Below are 18,572 nucleotides of genomic sequence, written 5' to 3' on the forward strand. Positions count from 1 at the left end.
TGGACCTGAAGGTAGAGCATGCCAAAGTGACAGGTTTACCTTTCTGAGGCACTTTCATTTTGCAGGTTTGACTTGACACGCCAGGCAGCTCCTCAGATTGTAACCCAAAAGAGTATTACAGGAGCTGCTGTACTGCGGGTGACATTTTTAATCTCTCATCTCTTCCAGCTAATGCGTTGTGCTGATCAGTGTGCCAGGCAGAGCGGCCTCGCTGGCGATGCCAGCTCTGAGCTCTGAGCTCCTCCCGTCTGCCTCTCATTCTGCACGCGCTGCCACGCGGCTTAACAATTGTGTTTTTCATGAATAATTTGTTCTCTCCACATCAGGCAGTCTGTGTCACTCTGCAGCCACCGGCTTTGCAGAGGGGAACTGAGTGCAGGGAACAGCCGGCCCTGGGCGAGCCTGCCCTGTGCCTTCCTGCACTCCACACAGGGCCATAAGTGATTTCTCCTTCAAAGCAGCGTCCTTTGCTGCCTGCCTGCATGCTGTGTGCATCTCCCTTCAGGTTCTGCTGTCTGCAGGAGCATCGTTTCGGTGTTAACTGGTGAGGAGGATGTTGTGCCCTGCCCCAGGAGAGTGCCTGGCACCTCTGTCTGCTCCTCGCTTGTGGGGGTGCATTGGAGGGCAGTGAGGACTGAAACAGCCCTCGTCCCTGTTGTGCTCACCTGGGAGTTTGCTCTCTAATTGTCCCCCAGGTCCCAGGGCTGACATAAATTCACTTGTAAGAACAGCACCCACCCTGACACTCCTGAGGTGGGCATTTTGCAGTGGCTGCTATGCTGCAGCTCTGCCCAGTGCAGCTTTCCTTGGTGAGCTTTCTTCCAGCTCCAAGTGAATCCCATTGCTGTGGCCCCAGCAGCTGCTGCCTGCGTGGCTTTCCTGGGATGAGCCGTGTCCTGAGGCAGCCAAAGGAGCTGGTTCAGCCCTCATACTTCAGCAGAGCAGATAACAGCTTTGATTAACTGTAGCATTTGCCCTGAAAAAGTATTGTTAGCACCTGATATTGACAGAACCACCCAGGATTTGGATGTTGGGTTCGCTCCTTGCAATCCTGAGAGCAGCATCCCAGTCACAGCAGAAGCAGTTCAGATCCCCACATGTTCTCAGGAAAGACTCCCTGCCAGAGTAACAGAGGAGGCAGCAGGTCAGGAAGGGGCTGGCAGGGCTCTGGGGGGATGCCTGGAGCCCTGGCCCTTGTGCACAGGCAATGAGCACAGTGGTATTTCCAAGGGACCTGGTGTTTGCCAAGCGCTTCCTCAGGAGACTGGTGCAGGATTATTTCTCCCACTGCATTTTCTGACTTTTCTCCCATCTTGTTCCAATGTTTCATCTGGCTTTTACAGACATTCTTCCTTCCAAAAATACAGGAATTAGGCTATTAAAGCTACCCCCCTTTAATATTCCTCTGGAGTGCCAGTGCCTGCAGGCAGGCTCCCTCCATGGGAGCTCTGTCCCAGCACTGCCTGCTCTGCTTCAGTACCTGACCCAAAACCCATGGAAGTCAAGGTGAAGATTTCCTGTGGGCCTTCTGAGCTTTCAGTCAGGCCCTAGATATAATCATGTGCTCACAGGTGGGGAAACTGAGGCCTAGAGTGCCTGAATCAGGATATGGATGTGGGAACTCAGTGCTCAGTCTCTGCACATCCCAGGAGCAGGACAGAGGGAAAACCAGCCCAACTATTAAATGGAAAGAGCCATGCTTTCGCAGTCAGGAGGGTTGAGCTTCCCTTCTGCCATATCAGAGCTTTTTAGTGGCTTTGACCCAGGACTTTGGCCAGAAAGCCTTGCCCCCATATTTTTGGTGACCCTTAGGTGCTGTGGTCGCACAGCTGGATGGGAAGCTCACAGACAGACCAGCTCTGTTGGGTGCTTCTTGGACAGCAGCCCACGGGCTGTCATTTCTGTTGGCTTGTGATACTCGGTGTGTGTTTTCAAATACCAACTGGAGTTGTTTGCAAATGCCTAGTAAATCCCAAAATAGCCCCAATTTGCTGAATTTTGTGAATAGCATTCAGCCCACTGCAGTTACAATAGCAGCCTGCCTCCGTGCCTTGCCGGAGTTTTGCGGAGGTACAATAGTGAGAGGGGCGAGGAGTGAGGCTGGGCGAGCAAATGTTATTATTCCAGCTTGCTGCACAAACAAAGGATGCTATTTGTTTTCCTGGCTTCTAGAGCGTTTCATTTCTATCGGCTCTGATTCTTTTGCCACATTCCTCGGTTTTCTTTTGTGGCTTTCCACTCTTTGGGGATTCATTGTCCCGGTGAAGCGTGGTCCCTCTGGGATGGTGCTCCAGAGCTGGAGGAGTGGTGCTGAGATGTGGATCGCCTGCAATGCCTCTCCTTTGCGTGTGGGTGGGCTGTGGAGGATGTCTGTCTGCGAGCATCCTTTCTGCTAACCTGCAGTGGCATGTCCTCAGTCCCCCAGGCTCCCTGGGAAGTCTGGCAGTTCAGGGGCTGCCTTCCCCTCTCGCCCCAAGCTCCTCTTGCTCCTCTGTTTACATGATGGAAAGTTTATCTGCTGTGGTTCTTCCTGGAGTCCAGCAATGCGATGCTGATGAGGAGTGACAGGAAGGTCACAGCACAGGGGAGGAGAGGGTGGGCAATGTGCCCTGAGCTCGGCTCTGCCTCTCCGGCCCCTCTCAAGCACAGCCTTGATGAGGCAGTGGGGACATCCTTAGCTGAGCTTGGGGTGGCCCTTCTTGTCCCCAGGATGTGTGCTTCATGTGAGACACTCTTTACAGCTCTGTAAGGTCCTTTATTTATTCAGTGTTTGTGGTTTATTTCTCGTTCTGCTTCTGGGTCTGTGGGGGTGTGTGATGAGCCTGAGTGAGCTGCTGGGGACAGGCGGGTGCCAATGACTACATCTCCCCTCCCCTGATGGGGGATTTCCCTGTCCCATGACCAGACCCACAGCTCCTGTGCTTTCCTTTTTATAGCAACTGTTGGGAATGTGCTGAGCTGCACAGGGAGGTGGGCAGCCCTGTGCTCCCCCCTGTGTGTGCTCTGGCAGAGCCAGCATGGCTCGGTGGGGAAGGAGGCAGGAATATGCACATGCTGCCTGAGCCATCGAGCACTGCAGAGCCCAGAGGCTGCCAGCCACAAACCCCAGCATCAGCACAGAGATAGGCACAAGTGTGATGGGATGGGTCTTGCTCCGAGGAGGACTCATCAGAAAGCCCCAGGGTGCTCAAGCTTTATTTATTTATTATGGGAAGAGAGCGCTGGGTTCTGTGCTCAGTCTGGAGTCTCAAACAGAGAGTAGGATTAGAAAGGGTAAAATTCTTTAGAATCTTAAAAATAAGAAGAAAAGCATTGCTGTCTCTTCAGATTTGCTGTGGGCTGATGGACCATTGGTCCGCACCAAGCAGCCGCTGCCCGGCGGAGACCTCTCCCAGGCTGGCTGGGGTAATTGCAGGCACGGCGCTCAGCATTCATATCCCAGCTTGGCATCTCTATCTAATCTGAAAATAAGTCACTATATATTTCATTAAACCAGCTGCTGCTGCTTTTATTTGCTTAGTTTGAATGATGCTCTGTTCCATTGAAAACCAATTTGTTTTAGAAAAATGGTCTGTGTTTGCAGCCCGTGCAGTGCATGGCCCATCCTGCCCCAGCCCTCCCATGGGAGACTCTCAGCAGTGGGGCTGAGCCAACCACCCACCCTGCAGGGGATGGGAGAGGAGGAGGTGGCCCCATGAGTGACATGCTGTCCTGGGACTCATATCTGCGTGTCCTGGCTGTGCTGGAGCACAGAGACCTTGAACAGTTCACTTGCAAATGGTTCAGTCTCTCTGTTCCCTGTCTGTAAAGGAGAGATGGAGCAGCAAGTCCAGAGGTCCCTGGGTTGCCTAAGTACCTGGAGGTAGGTGGGCTGACAACATTTACCTGTCATTTGGCCAAGATGAGGTGAGTGGGCTGGCTTCACCAGTTCTCCTGCTGGAAAGCTGCCTGAAGTAATTGCCTGTCCTGCCGTGCTCAGCTTCTCCAGGTCTCTGTGACTGCGACACAGTCTGAAAACAACAGCAAATGAAGCCTGTTAACTTTCCACATATAACCCTGCCCCTCCTCACTGAATCAGGAAGTTGCAGGAATTACATTTTAGAGCTTCATGTCACAGCTGTGAGGGGCAGCAATGTACTCCCGTTGTAAAGTGAAGAGGAGATTCTCAGGTCATCTCATGGCCCAGGGGCTGTTGCTTTGCAGAGGAAGCCCCCTGCCCCAGGGAGGGAGAAGGGATGGGCCAGGAGGGAGCCTCCAGACGAAGCCCCCGTGCTGGTTACATGTGTATCTCCTAACACACAGCAATTAGGAAACTTATTTCCAGCACACTGTTCACAGTGACAGATTCCTGAACCCCAGCCAGTGCTTCGCGAGAGAAGCTGTTGTAAAAGAGGAAATAATGGGAATCTCGAGCTTTTTATAGCACTACCCATTCTCTCTGAGCTGCCTGCAGGGAGCCTGATGTCCCCAGCCCTGCACATGATGGGAACCACAGCGGGGTGAGAGGCCAGAATGGGACCTGGCTCTGGGGGAAGGTGGGAGGCAGCATTTCTGCTGGATGGCGAGCATCAGGCTGGAGCAAACTGGTCACCTGCTCATCCAAACCCTGTGTGTGTGAGGATGCTGCCTGTTGGGGGGCCTCCCCTCCTCATCCTCTCAGATGGAAGCTCCCTGACTGCTTGCTGTCTGTAGGGAAAGGAGGTACTGGGGAATTTCAAGAAGCTGGAGGTGATTTTGATGCCTTGGCTGTTTGAAAATTCAACTGGAAGTGCTGCAGGCTTGCCTGGTTCTTGGACTGAAGTGGAGCTCTGCTGAGCACATGAATCCAGAACCTCACAGGCTCAGTTGCCTAAAAGTCTCTAGAAAAATCTCAACTCAAATGAGCAATAGAGACTAAAAATATTTATCTTTTTTACTTAAAGGTTTTAGGACTCTCCCAACTGGCTATGAACTACATCACCCAGAGAGGATGAGAAATCCTCCTCCTCTGTCCAAAAATGAGTCTGTCTCTCCTCATTGTCTTCTCACTCTGGTTATTAATTTCTTAGATATCCAAGTTTTTTTAAAAAATTAGTCCCTCTTTTGGCCTTTCTCTGCCAAGGTAGGGCTGGGCTGGAAATGACCAGCACAAGACGGGACTGTGGTAGGAAAACATGAGTAGTGATGATAGGAACAGGTCAGTGAGCTTGGACTCTGCTGGGATGAGCTGAGCAGAACAGGAACAAATGTACAGGAAGCATCAGTGTGGGAATTTAATTTTTTTTAATTATAATTTAATATTGTTTTTTATGCTAACTTAATTTTCTGTAAGAGCCAAGGCTGGGCAGCAGAAAGGGAAGGAAGCAGACCCCAGACTGATGACAGGAAATGGTTCTGATGGTGGTTTTTACCTGTGTGGCACTGCCCTGGCTGCAGAGGTGCTGTGTCTCAGCCCAAAGGCATGATCAGGTTTGCAGGGATGATGAGCAGCTGAGGATCACGAGTGTCCATGGATACAGGATGAGCTGTTACTGGAAGCCTGTGGGTCTCCTGGGGCAGACTGGGAACTCAGGGCTGCAGGAAGTATCTGACCAGACCTTCCCAATGCTAGATGCAGCCTCCTGGACTGGACTTGCTGCTGCTAATCTTCCCTGAAGACATAAACATTATCTGCAGTTTTGGGAAGGGAGAAGCTGATCTGATGTCTGTGTGCTGTTTTTGCCTCCCCTTGCGCCTGTGCAGTTAGTAAGGGAAAAGGAAAAATTGGTTCAGAGCATGTGATCAGAAATGTGCTGGTCCAGTTCTGTGTCTCTTCCTTCCTTACTCACCTTTTTTGTGCACCTCAAGGTCATTGGGCTGTTGCTTTCTGCAGATTGCATTTTCTGTTCCCCCTCCTGCTCTCGTGCTCAGCCAAGTCCAGCTGCTGTGATTGGAGCCCCCAGCTCTCCCTGCAGTGGCCCAAGTGCTGGTTTCCTTCACACTCAGCCTTGCTGCCATCCAGAAGCTGATTCACCCTGCAGGTCCAGATGGGCACCTTCAAACACCACCTCATCCCAAAAGCTAAGAGCCCTTTCCAAAGGGCATTTCCCCCTTCCCCATGTCTGGTTTAACCCCGCACTCTTCCATCCCCTCACAGAGTGGAACCTTCAGAGTACAAGAGCACAGCACGTGGTGTGCCCTCAATTAAAGCACATGTGCCTGTTGGTGTTTCAGAGATGGCAGTGACACCACCCAGCGTGTTTACACTGGGAGTGACAGTGCAGGGATGTGCTGCATGCTGCTTACCCAGGGCTCCTCCAGCGTGCTGCTGAGATCCAGGGATGCCTGTTAGAGAGCAGCCCTTTTTTCATCCTGACTTTGCGTGGCGAGGACAGAGCAGGCTCTGCTTGGCAGAAAGGCACAGAGGAGGAAATTGTGGGGGCTGTATTTACTGCTGTTAACCGTCAGTATGGGATAAAAGACCAGCTGGATTCATAAACTGTGTGTAACCCACCTTGGGGAGAGAGAAATCTTGGCTGCAGTGCAGCAGGGAGTTTTCATCAGGAGTTGATGGGCATGTGAGATCAGAGCTCTATTGCTGATGCTGCTGTGCAAAAGGGTGATGAGATGTGAGCTCTCCTCCACACATTCTGGGAGTCCCCAGGGAGCTGCACCCCCCACACCAGCCCTGGAACACCACACTGGGGCTGAGGGGACACCTGCCCATGCAAAGTCCTGAACTCTGCTGGCCTCTTCCTTCTGCATCCCTCTGAAGGGAAGAACTGGTGGTTTATAAAATTAAAATATAAGCTGTCACTAATTCTTTTGGTCTCCATGACTCAAGTAAAGATGGTGCTGTGACATCTGTCTGAGCCAGCAGCTGGCTGTCATGAGGAGAAGGAGCACACAGCAGTGTTTTGGGAGGGGCCTGATGCCAGGCTCAACTCATCCCTGTTGCTTGGGATGCCCAGCAGCCCCCTGAATGGTGCCTGAACACAGCACAGGAGGAGTACCAACAGCCCTGGGCTCTCCTCCTGCAACCCACAGTGAGACAACTGCTCCAGAAGCTCCTGCATGCTCCTCTCTGCAGCAATTGTAAAACAAATGAGCAGGAACAATAATAACAAATGCCAGCTGAGCCACCCTGCAACACAGGGCATAAATCCCAGTGCCCTTGCTGGGCTGAAAATGCTGGTGCTAAGGTTGGGAGCAGCCCCTTAAAATGCAAGCTGTCATTGGTGATGTGGAAGTGGTGTGGTTGTAGCCTCTTATCCTCAGTGTCTCCACTTGCAATGGAGGTCCAAGTGTTCCCTGGCCCCAGCGGGGTGGTGGAGCTGACTGGTGCAGTTTTGGGGAGCAGCACACAGCTTCCCAGAGAAACAGTGGCATCCCAGCAGCACAGATCAACTGTACCCATCAACAGATTTCCTCTCAGTAGCCTGCAGCTCCTTGGCTCCTCAGCACTTTCCTTGGATTTTTTAGGAAGATTTCTTGGTCCTCACCCCAGCTCTCATTATTAAATGAGTGCTTTTCTACCTGGTGAGTTATTTTTGTGACTGTGCCTCAGAGTGTTCTTTGAGGAGTCAGGGCTGCTTTTGGGGGGAAAAATCAGGGTGAAGTGTGGCAATGATTCTTTGTTTCCTTTTTTTCCCTGTGTAGTAGTGAGGCTGTGGTGAGGGTGGTGCAGGAGAGCGGGGCTGGCAGGGCGCTCCGAGGGCCCTGTGTGCACACGTGGCTGTGCCTGCGCTTGCTGCACACTCACTCACACAGCTGAGATGATGCCTGACAGCATCAGCTGCTCCATGGCAGCTGCTCCTGAGGTCAGAGCTGCTCTTCATGCAAGAACAGGCCCGGATTCCCAGCTAGAGAAGGTGTTTAGTGGCAACTGGTTTTTGCCCACAGCCTTATTTGTGCTACCTGTGCCTGGAGACATTGAGGAAGCGGGTCACTCGTTTGCCTGTCTCTCTGAGCACCATCAGAGAGGATTTTGCAGAGGTAGTTCCCCAAGGATTTTGTTAAGTGCTGTTCTTCCTAATAATTTTCCAAATGCCATTTGTACTCCCAAGTAGGGTTTTACTGTGAGCATTAATAGCACAAAGAGTGTACTGTGGCTCTTTCTTGAGTTAACTACTCAAGCTGTTCAAATTTGAAACTCAATTTCCCTCTTTCATGCTGAAGTTGACCATATTTCATAACGAGATCTGCATTTGGAAGGGAAATGGCATTGGGGAGGACCACGCTGGTCTGTGCTGAGCTTCCCTGCAGCCTGTTTCCCTCCATGTCACTCCCACCTGCCACGCTGAGAGCATCAGTGGGGCAAGAAGGATGAGTGGCATTATGAGGGGGTTTGTTTGTTGGTTTTTCCTGAGAGTTGTACTGAGCCTCACCAAGTTTTCAGCCAGGCATAAAGCACAGAGTGTCGCTGACATTGTCCTTGCTGACCTGAGCTGCTCCCACCACTTCCATCTACATGTGGAAGGCTCTGCAGCTGGCAGCTCTTCCCCCAGATCCTGTCTGCAGCATGTTACAAGCCTCATCTCTGATTAGTATTGTACTATCTTATTTTTGTTAAAAGTAACAAAAATTGAAGCCCAGTCCCTGTTCTGCGATGTGAGTAGCATTTAAAGTTGATGATGATTGCAGTTCTTTTAGCCTCTTTTGTTGCACGGGGTGGTTTAGTATGTTTACCCACAGTATTTTTGGCATGTGGATTTCACAATTTGTTTAGCAATGTCAATACCATCTGGAGCATCGTCTATTTAAAGTACATTAGAGAGATGAGGAACAACCTATCATATTTTTCCATAGGGTGCATCAAGATTGGAAATGAGAGTCATTCAGAAAGGTTTAATGGGAAAGAGATGTTCATTGCACTGCACGCTTGCCTCTTATCGCGAGTGGTTACAGCTCTGGTGCCATTCCTCCTCTGCTTTTCCTGATTGTATTGTGCCACTGTATAATATCTGCCTTCAAAAGCAAACAGAACTGCCTTAAAGAGAGGATGAAGGGCTGGTACCTTTGACTTATTCTCCTGAATTGAGTAGGACAGCTTGCAGGAGGTGATCAGTGGAGAGGATATCAGATGTGGCTTATGATAAAGGCTGTGGGGGCGTGTGTTCTTCTACTGCTCGTGGAGATTAATGGATGCAGTGTAGGGATTTGATCCCAGTTGCTGTGCTTTTGGGATGCTCTGAACTGGCCTGATACTGAACAGCCTTGTTGGTGGCTGTGGACCTAGCAGTGGGAGGGGTGGGCTCCCATGGGCTGGCACAGCATGAACACCGAGCCCTGGCTCATGGCAGCTCTTGCTCCTGAAAGGAGAAGCTCTGCTCTTAATCTGTTACAGATCCCTTTTGCTTTGAATAGCATCAGGATTCAGCCCTTGTTCAGAGGCACCTTCAGAGCTCAAGGGACTGTGTGAGTGTTGGAGTGGTGCAGCCCATCTTCACAAGCAGCCCAGGGGCTGCAGGGAGGGTGTCAGTGATGATTGCTTCAGAGGTCTTTGGAAATATTCTCTGTCTCATATAGGACTGCTGCCTCTGCTTGCGTTCTTGGGTACACACACCAAGCCAGCAAGTCTGGCTTTACACTCCCAGTGCCAGGGTTGCATTTGGCAGGGATTAACATCACCATGCTTTCAGTTAGATTGTGGTTTCTGATCTTCATAATAGCACCAGTGGGACAGGCAGTCCTGGCTGACCCCAGCCTGCTCGGAGAGGGCAGCTCCAGGGAAAGGGACTGTGATGCTCCACTTCGCTCTGGTGGCTGTTTGGCATCACTGAGAGTCAGTGATGACTTTTTTCCACCTCAGAGGGGTGCTGAGAGAGCTTAATGCACACTCACTACTACTGACAGTGAATCATTCCCAAGTGTGAGCCTTCCTTGCTGTGTGCTCCCAGCTTCCACTAACCAGGGGGTTTCAGGGGATGGTGGGGCTCACATTCTGGAGACAGAAGCAAAACCTGCAGACAAGCTGGGGACAGAGATGTGTGATCGCTTGTAGATTGTCTCTCTTCAAAGCTGGAGATGATTGTTTGACACCTCTGCAGCATGAAAACTGAGCAAATCCTGGCTGGAGGGTCCCTGTGGCTCGCTGGCCCCTTGGGCAGCTGATCCCAGCTCAGAGAGATGTGGTCCCTCTGCAGTCTCCATCACCTCTCTGCTGCTTGCACTTCATAAACCACTGCACTGCTAAAGGGCATTCTCCTGCTCTGCATCAAATGAGAGTAATTGAATTTCCCTTTCCCTTCGGTATTTAACATTATTTTCAGGTTGTGTTGGCATTAACGAGAGCCTGGCCGTGGTTTGCATAAGGATATTTATAGGACCTTATGCAGATGAGAAGTGTCGTCTCCCCACATCATGTGCCTGGCTTGGACGAATAAATTTCACATTGTTACTTTGAACTAGGTCACCAGAAACTTCAAAAATGTATTCCTCTGATCGTTTTGATACAGGTTACTTAACAAGGGAGATAAACTAGTACTTGCACACAATTGTAGGGAGAAATGGATTTGCAGAGCCCAAGGCACTGTCGGGGCGGTGGAAGCTGTTCTGATACACGCTCTTTAAAGCTTCCTACGTTTTGCCAGCCTTAGCATTTTTAATCATTTTGCTGGCTGGCATTCATCTGGTGAGAGTATCAAAGCACTCCTGCAAACGGGCGAGTGTTTCACCACAGCCATTAGTACAACCCTGCGCTTGTCAGCCACTTCCCCTTCAGGAGATTGCAAGAAAAACTCCTTGGCGTTTTAAGCTCTGTGAGTTTTTGCTCTCAATCTAGAGCACAAACTGTAATTAGTTCTTGCTGCTGGGTTTGGGAATGTGAAGTTTGTTCATTAGAGAAACTTGAGCTAAAGCTCTTGGCTCCAGTCCCCTCTGCCCAAGGTGCTTGTGAGGTGGGAGAAGATACTGATGGCCCACGGGAAACATCCCAGCTCTTTGTCTGGCCAAGGGAATGTTGGCATTCCTGGCACAGGGAAAAGGACACATTAGCTCTTGGACATGCCCACAGAAACACTCTCCTGCATCACAGGATGCAGATAAATACCCACCCTTAGGCAACCAATTGAAATTGAGATCCAGGTAATAATTAAAATAATTGTGTTGACCTTAAACAGAAGGGTGACCCACAGCAGTCTTGGCATGCCAGCTGCACATTCATCACCTCGCAGCCAGAGGTGCTCCACATTTATTTTAGCACTGTCAGAGTGTGGCAGATCCATGTGGCTGGAGCTGGAATGCTCACTGGAGCAGGAGCACCAGGAGCCAGTGCTGCTGCACCTGCAGCAGGGAGCATCCCTCTGTCCCTCTGTGCTGCTGGAGGAGCATGGATGTCCTCTAGCTTCAGCTGCTTCTCTCCCATGGCTTAAAAGTGATCCAAACCAAACTGATAGAACTCCAAAAACACTTATTACACCATTGCTGTAGCTTGGTTTTGTTTTGGTTTTTCATGGCTTACTGTGGTGTTTAGATAAGACTATCCAAATCCCAAATTTCAGCCTTTTTACACAGCTTAAAATGGGAAAAAATGATGACATTTCTATATGTGTCCTTGAAGCTGTGAGGATCAAATTAAGATTCTATCCTGCCAGGATTTTGTTTTCAACAATGAACGGGGCTGGTGAAGCTGCATTTGTTTTTACAAAGCCATTCCAGCCCATGAGCTAGCTTTGGACATAGCAGAATTATCTAGTCTTGGCACCTTTTACCTGGGATAGGGCAATAAATCATGGCTAACTTTAGATATTAATCATTTCTACACATCTCTGTGTGAAGATGGTACAGATTTCCCCATTGGCTTTCTTGTAAGTCGTACTGGCTGTGTGAAGAGAATATTTTCCTATCAAGGAAGCTAAATAGTTCATCTGTGCTCCTGGCTGTCCTAATATGTTTGAGAAGTCTTTAGAAAGCCCAAGAGAAGTAATTCCAGATTACTGAAAGCAATTTGTCTTGTAGAAGGGGAACGTGCCTGCATTTAACTGTGTCTCTGTATTTTGGGTCTCTGATTTCCTGGGATGTCACTGTAAGATCTTGTACTCACCCTGCCTGCTCAGAGGTCCCTGCCTGCTGCAGTGGCTCCCTTGTTGCCAGCCACGCTGGAGGATGAGCTGAGGCAGAGGAGATGGTGCCTGCATGTGAAAGCTGTTTGTCCTGCCCTGGGAAGAGAAGATGAGTTGGATCTCAGGGGCTGAATGCCAGTCTGTTTTGTGCAGCCACGAGCTGAATTTCTGGTGGGATGCACTGAGTGCTGGACCACTCCAGGTGAGAAAGCTCCAGCCCACTGTGCTGTGCTGGCATGGAGCTGTGTGCACCTCCATCATTCCCCTGGGAACACACGATCTCTAGGATCAGCTCTGACACAGCCATCTCCTCCCACACCTCAGGGCCCTTGTCCCTTGTCTTTCCAGAGGAGGATTTAGCCTCTTTCCCCACAGACACGGGCAAGTCAGCAGTCATTGCCATGCCCCAACCTCCTGGGGCATGGCACAGAGCTATTTGCTTCTGTGATAAGCTGCTGAACTCATCAGGGGAAGCTGATTCCCCGCAGTGAGCTGGCATGCAGGGCTGTCCCTGTGGGTCCTGCTGTGCTCCTGGGCTCAGGGCCTGAGTGCAGGTGGCCCAGGGGCAGAGCCACCCTGATCTCTGTGTTCACTGATGGGAGGGGGCTCGTCTCTCTGACTTGTGCTGTACAAGTTAGTGCAGATGTTTTTGTTTAGAACATGTTGCAATGGGTGTTTCAGTGGTGTCAGTCAAACACTGACATTTTCCCAGGGTGAAGCTTGCTGAGACAGCAGTGGTGAGCAGCAGCCTTGCGCAGGAGGGCTATTTTTGCCTGGTTTTAAGCAGCTATTAAGAATTAGTCTTTTATATTCAGGGCAGTACAGTGTGGGCAACAAAAGTAAAATTTCAAGCTGCAGGCACATAATTAGGTTTCATGCCTGGGGACCCATGACAGAGAGAATGGCATCAGCTGGTCTGAGTCCTGAGTCTGCATCTCAGTCCAAGGTTGAGGTTAAACATCTTGGTCCAGACTCCTGTGTCCTTGTGGTGCCTGTGTCTCAAATTGTGAGGCTCTGTGGAGCCATACCTGGCTTCCCATCAGAACTGTGCTCTTGCAGGCTGACCCAGATCACAGCTCAGCATCTGTGGCAGACAGGGGACTCACAGTTTCAGGACAGCCAGAGACTGGAAGAGGGTCTGAGTTGTCTGTGGAGAAGGTCTCTCTCTAAAATAAAAGTAGGAATGCTCTTGGAAAGTTACTATTTGCTGTCTTAAGAAAAAAAATGAAAAAAATCAAGAGGGCTTGCTTCCTCTCCCCAGCAGACTTTAATGAAGGCTCCTATAGAGTGTGGCTTAATGGCTGTGAAATTATCACTTCATCTGTGTGATCCATCTCTGTGTCTGTATCAGATCCCTCTGCGCGCCTCGGCTGTCATGTCAGCTCCGCCACGCTGCCAGGACTGATTCCTCCGGCCCCCTCCCTGCTCCCCCTCACATTTAAGATAACATGGAGAGAATTTTTCAGCAGACAGAGGATGGTAATCCATAACGATGGATTTGCATTAGTGTTAACAAAGGCCGAGATAGTGACAAATGAAGCCTTGCCTCTGCGAGGACTCTCTGCAGTGGATCACATCCTCGTGGGGATGCTCTGGCCCAACACAGGGTGGAGTAGACTGGCAGAGCTGAGGAGGGGCTGTCCTTGTCCTCCTGCATCCAGGGCCTTGTTACTGCTTTCCTACCAGCAAACAGGGCTGTGGTCCCAAGCTGTTGGTTGTTCCCATGGTATTTAGTATGAGGAATATAGAGTGCAAACCTTACAGGGTGGAAATGGGATAGAGTTTCTGCCCTGCCTCTGAACTGCTTTGCTGTAGTCACTGTAGTGTTATTTTTTAGTTCTTGTTGGCTGTGTGCAGCTATCCATCTCCTGTTCAGAATAATCCTATTTGTGTTGCAATAACAATAGAATTACTGCAGCGAGCATCAAAGCCCGTGTAGGTCACAAGCGTTTTGTTTCATAATCTCAACGTGGTGATGATGATGATGATGACCTTTTGCTGCCTGCATTTCCATGTACCTGTGTCTCATTCTTATTAAATATCCCTGCATTGAAATCTCTTGCTAATCTAATCTCACCATGTGGCTGCTATATAATTATCTCATTTTGTAAAATATTGCATCTGTCATTCTCCCCTCCACTTTTGGAGCAGAGGGAGGGTGAGGGAGAGCAGGGAGCAAAGAAGCTGCTGGAGGAGGTAGCAGTAATCCCACTTAAGTGACAATTTGTACATTATCAGTTTGTAATCGCTGCTGCGTGTGCCACCTCCTAAGGACCGTGTTCCTGTTACTGCAGGAGTCCAGGAAGGGTGCCTCAAGCAGGAAACGTGCACTAGGATATTTTGCTTTCTTGGAGAGTTGTAATAAGTTTCAGCTTGCTCTTTTTGTCCCTATGGCTGCTGCCTCAGTAAGCTCCAATACTGTTTTCTCATATGGCTCCCTAGTTAGGATGGTGGAGCAGAGCTGTTTCACTCTGACCTTCCTCTCTGGGGTGGGGCTGGGCCAGCAGCCAGCACCCTAAACCCCAGAGAGAGACTGTCCCTCCCCAGAACACCTTTCAAACTTCTGCTCCACAGGAGCCTCTCATGCTGGAGCTCCTGTGCTGCTCAGCTGGAATGAAAGTGGCTGCTGACCCAGCACTGGAGAAGGGCAGCAGCAGCCTGGGACCCAAAGCTCCTCACTGGGTGCTTGTCTCTGCAAGGTGGCCCAGGGCCCTTCCCTGTAGATCCACCCTAATCAGCAACTTAAAATAACGAAGAGAACACACAGCCATTGTCTAATAACACGAAGCTGTGGGGAACAAAGAGCCACAGGGCTCTGTTTTTGTAAACCATCCCCAGGGAAGGACCAGCGCGCATCTGCTGTGGCAGGTTCTTTCTAGAAATAGCAAGTTTAATTAATCATCCTGTTTTCTTTTCTTAAACTATTTAAATTCTTTTTCCCCCCAAGGGATAATGCATTGCTGCCTTTTAAATAAGTACTGCAGTTGTAAACTCCTGCCATACTTCTGTCTGGGAGCACATCTGTCTTCTGGCTTGGAGCACATCTGTCTGTGCCTCCCAACCCATTGCTCCCACATTCTGGCACAGTGGGAAAATCTGTATTTCAGAAACGAATCACGTGGATGCTTCCAGGCTGCAGAGGGTGTCAGATGCAGAGCCCTTTATCTTCTAAACCCCCTTATCTTTTAATTCTGAGACGTTTTTGTCTGACAGTTCATAAATTAAAAATGTTTCTTGGGTGGCTTTTTGCTCCCATTTCATATGTATTTCATGTAAAGACTTTCCAGGCATTTGAGTTCTGTGAAGTCTTACTTATGCAAAATGGGGAGCTCTGGTTTTATGTTCTTATGGGACACACTTGGCATGCTGCAAACCATGATGCTACAATCAGTGACTGTGCACTTTAAAAATACCAAGAGTTGTGACATTTTCCTGTAGCCCAAGCATCACCCTGAAAACACATCAGATGTGTGGATTTATGGATTTATCACACTGAATTGCAGTGAAGCTCGTGTCTGACCCTGACCTCGTGCTGCTCTCTGGTGGCTGAGGGCAATCCTAATGTCATGGTGATCTCTCTGATCATGTGCTGCCTTCAGTGCTGGCTAAGGACATTTGCACCAGACATCCCAGGTGTGTGAGCAATGTGTGCTGGACACGTGGGTTTATGGAGAGGTATCTTTTAGCCTGCCTTGATCGCCTTTGCAGTGACAGACCTCTGGGATTTTGCCAAACCAGATGCTGGGAAGATGGTGCCAGCCCCTGGTTGGCATTGCCCTGCTGTTGAGCCCCAGGACTTCTCTGGCACATAGGGACAGCGAGTTCTGGACCCTTTGAGGATGTGTCACCTGGCACTGCAGGGACTGCCACCTCTTCCCAGGGGATGTGGGTGATGGTTACTGCTCTGGGAACACAAGGGTGAGTCTCTCCAGCCATGACTGACAGCCCCTCTGCCTCTGCAGGGGCTTGTCCTGCTCGCTCCAGTGCCCATGAAATTGGGGTTGTTGCTGGTTTTCATTCTACTCTTACTGCTTCTGCTGTTTCTGTCTCCTCCCTCCTCTCTGCTGAGTGGTCACAACCTCTGGTCATAGGTGGTTTTCACCACCACCTTCTCTTACTGCAATATGACTTCAGGCTCTGCCTGCTTTTCTTACTGTGTTTCACCTTTTCCACCTGCCTGTGTTAAACGTTTTCCCCTCTGTGCCCTTCCCATGCTTCTCCCAGGTTTCCAAGCCATCATCCTCAGAGTCAATTCTCCTGTCAGGCTGCTGCAAAGGCATTTTTCTCTCTTCTGTCTCTGCAAATTGACTTCTCTGCTTCAAAATACCCCCTCGACACGACCTTCTGTTGTTTGCCCTGGGCTTTCCCCCTTCTCCCTTTGTCCACCCTGAAGTGCATTTCTCCACTTTGTCTCCTGTCTCTGCAGCAGTCTCCAGGAATACAGAGAGCTCCTCGATGCCTCCCAGAGGCAGTGGGTGTCAGCTGTGCTGTTTGCCTGCCTGGCACGCCGAGAGCAAAATCCATCTCCTGCAGGCAGCTCTTTGCACCTCTGTGAGATTTCAGGGAAAATCTATCTGCACATATATTGATAAGATGTACAGAGCAGAGAGGACAATTGAATTGCCGTGAGTGGCACATGCATCAGTGTCCCTGACAATGCTGTAATTAGCTGGCAGAGCAGAGCGAGCGGCGCAATGAGCCCGGCAGCTTGTTTGCAGACATTAGGGGCTGACTCCAGCGAGTACCTGTCCCTGCTCTGACATCTGCAGCCCTGATGAGACCTGATGGCTGCTTCCGCTTAAAGTCACCGTCACCTTGGAGATCCCTACCAAGGAGCAAACCTAGGGACAGCAAATCCTCTGCAGGTGCTGCAGGTCCCTGCTTGCCACAGAGCTGTGTAAGGATGGTGGGTGTCCCCAGTTCATTGCTGCCTCTCCTTCTGGCTCTCACATGGGGCTGTTTGCAGGATTGAGGAGCTCACACTTGTGACATGGTCACAGCACCCCAAAACCTTACAGTTGGAGACTCCAGGTCTCCCTTCCTACCTGTTGTGAATTTTCTGAGTCACTCATAATATGTGTCTGTGATAGAGGTGTGTTTGCTTTGGACCAGAGTGGGGGACCCCAGGGAAACTATGCCCCACTCACAGTGCAAGGCCATTGCAGGCAGACACATCAGGAGATGTGTGCAGGTGGGGCATGGCAAGGAGGGGTCTGCACTGCATTTGTGAATAAGTCTTTTGGGGAAAAGGGATGCTCTGGGTGCAATATTCCTGCTTGGGTTGCCATAAGCACTGTGCTGCAGTCCCTCACCATGGGCTTATAAAGAATTAACCTGCTTTAGAATAAGAGGGGTGATAGGTAATTGGATAAATCAGAGATTAGAAGATACGGTGTAAGTTTTCTCAGTGCTCTGTAGGATCAGCGCTGCTCAGTGTTTGTGTATGCAGGAGGCTGAGAACACCATGCCAAAGGTGCCTGGTGCCCCTGGCTTGTCCTGGAAGGTGAGAATGGGTCAGTGCAAAGAGCTGCAAAGGACATCAGGTGGCAAGTGGCTGCCTGGTACAGCAGCAGATGAAATCCAGCGTTGTTGGAGGCTGAGTGACGCACGTGAGGAGAAACGATCCTCGCATCCGTAAGCAATGCCATGAGCTGACCTGGCTGTTGCTGCTGAGGAGCTGTGTTTTGGAGTTAGGATTAACACTTCCATGAGAATATTGACTTAGTACTCTGTAACGATCCAAACCTCAGGTTGAGTGTAATGGATTTCTTGGAAACAAAGAGAAAATGAAACCCAGAACACGGTTATGGACTGTTGCATTAATCTACTGGGTGTCTGCGTGGGAAATAAACACTGCCTGCAGCTCTGATCCCTGCTGCAGAGGGAGTGGGGAGCCAGGGCAGGGACAGAGCAGGGTGACAAGGGCCATGGACATCCTTGTGAGCTTTGGCAATGTAAGTGACTCTCAAAGCTGCAGAGGGGTAACCTGGGCTGTGCAGGCAGGGCTGAGCACTGTGAGGTGAGTAGGAAATGTCTTTTCCTTGCTACTGCTAATCAGTTGCTGGGGCATTAAATTAAATTAATAAATGGCAGGAGGAGAACAAACACACGTGGCTCCTCTATGGCAGGAGGAAGGAGAACAGCGGAACCGGCTGCCAGATGAGTTTAGAAAGCTTCCAGAAGTAATTAGACAAATTTGGAAGAGGAAAATACTATTGAGAGCGTTGCTGGCACTGGCAGTGATGAGCTAAATCTCTGCATCACGGGATGCCAGAGGTCAGGAGGATGCGGGGGCATCAGTGGGTGCTCGTGTCATCATATGACTTTCCCTGGGCATCCCCACTGGCTGTGCTGGGGGAGATGGTCCTGGACTGACTGAAACTGGTTCATCTCTGCTCTGGGTGGTGTCACCCTGCTCTGTTGGGGACATTTGCACACACTGGACAAATGGAGCACTGGCTTGGTAGAGGAACTGAGCATTGGAGAGCTGAGCAGAGCCATCTCTCAGGGCACGAGACAGCAGCAGGGCATCATGCTGGCATAGCTGTGGGT

At 50.2% G+C, this 18,572-nt stretch overlaps 1 protein-coding gene and 1 long non-coding RNA gene across 3 annotated transcripts in view; one reads left to right on the forward strand and one right to left on the reverse strand.

The window, feature by feature from the left end:
- CACNA2D2 (calcium voltage-gated channel auxiliary subunit alpha2delta 2) overlaps window positions 1–18,572 on the forward strand; it is a 207,928-nt gene that overhangs the window by 111,673 nt on the left and 77,683 nt on the right. The gene's annotated exons all lie outside the window — the stretch shown is intronic.
- LOC135307359 (uncharacterized) lies at window positions 3,740–6,064 on the reverse strand. Its single transcript, XR_010368063.1, has 3 exons — window positions 5,808–6,064; window positions 5,391–5,713; window positions 3,740–4,010 (listed from the first exon to the last, which is right to left on the reverse strand). It is a non-coding gene; the product is annotated as an uncharacterized LOC135307359 (long non-coding RNA).

Source organism: Passer domesticus, chromosome 9, assembly GCF_036417665.1.
Source record: "Passer domesticus isolate bPasDom1 chromosome 9, bPasDom1.hap1, whole genome shotgun sequence".
Lineage (NCBI taxonomy): Eukaryota > Metazoa > Chordata > Aves > Passeriformes > Passeridae > Passer > Passer domesticus.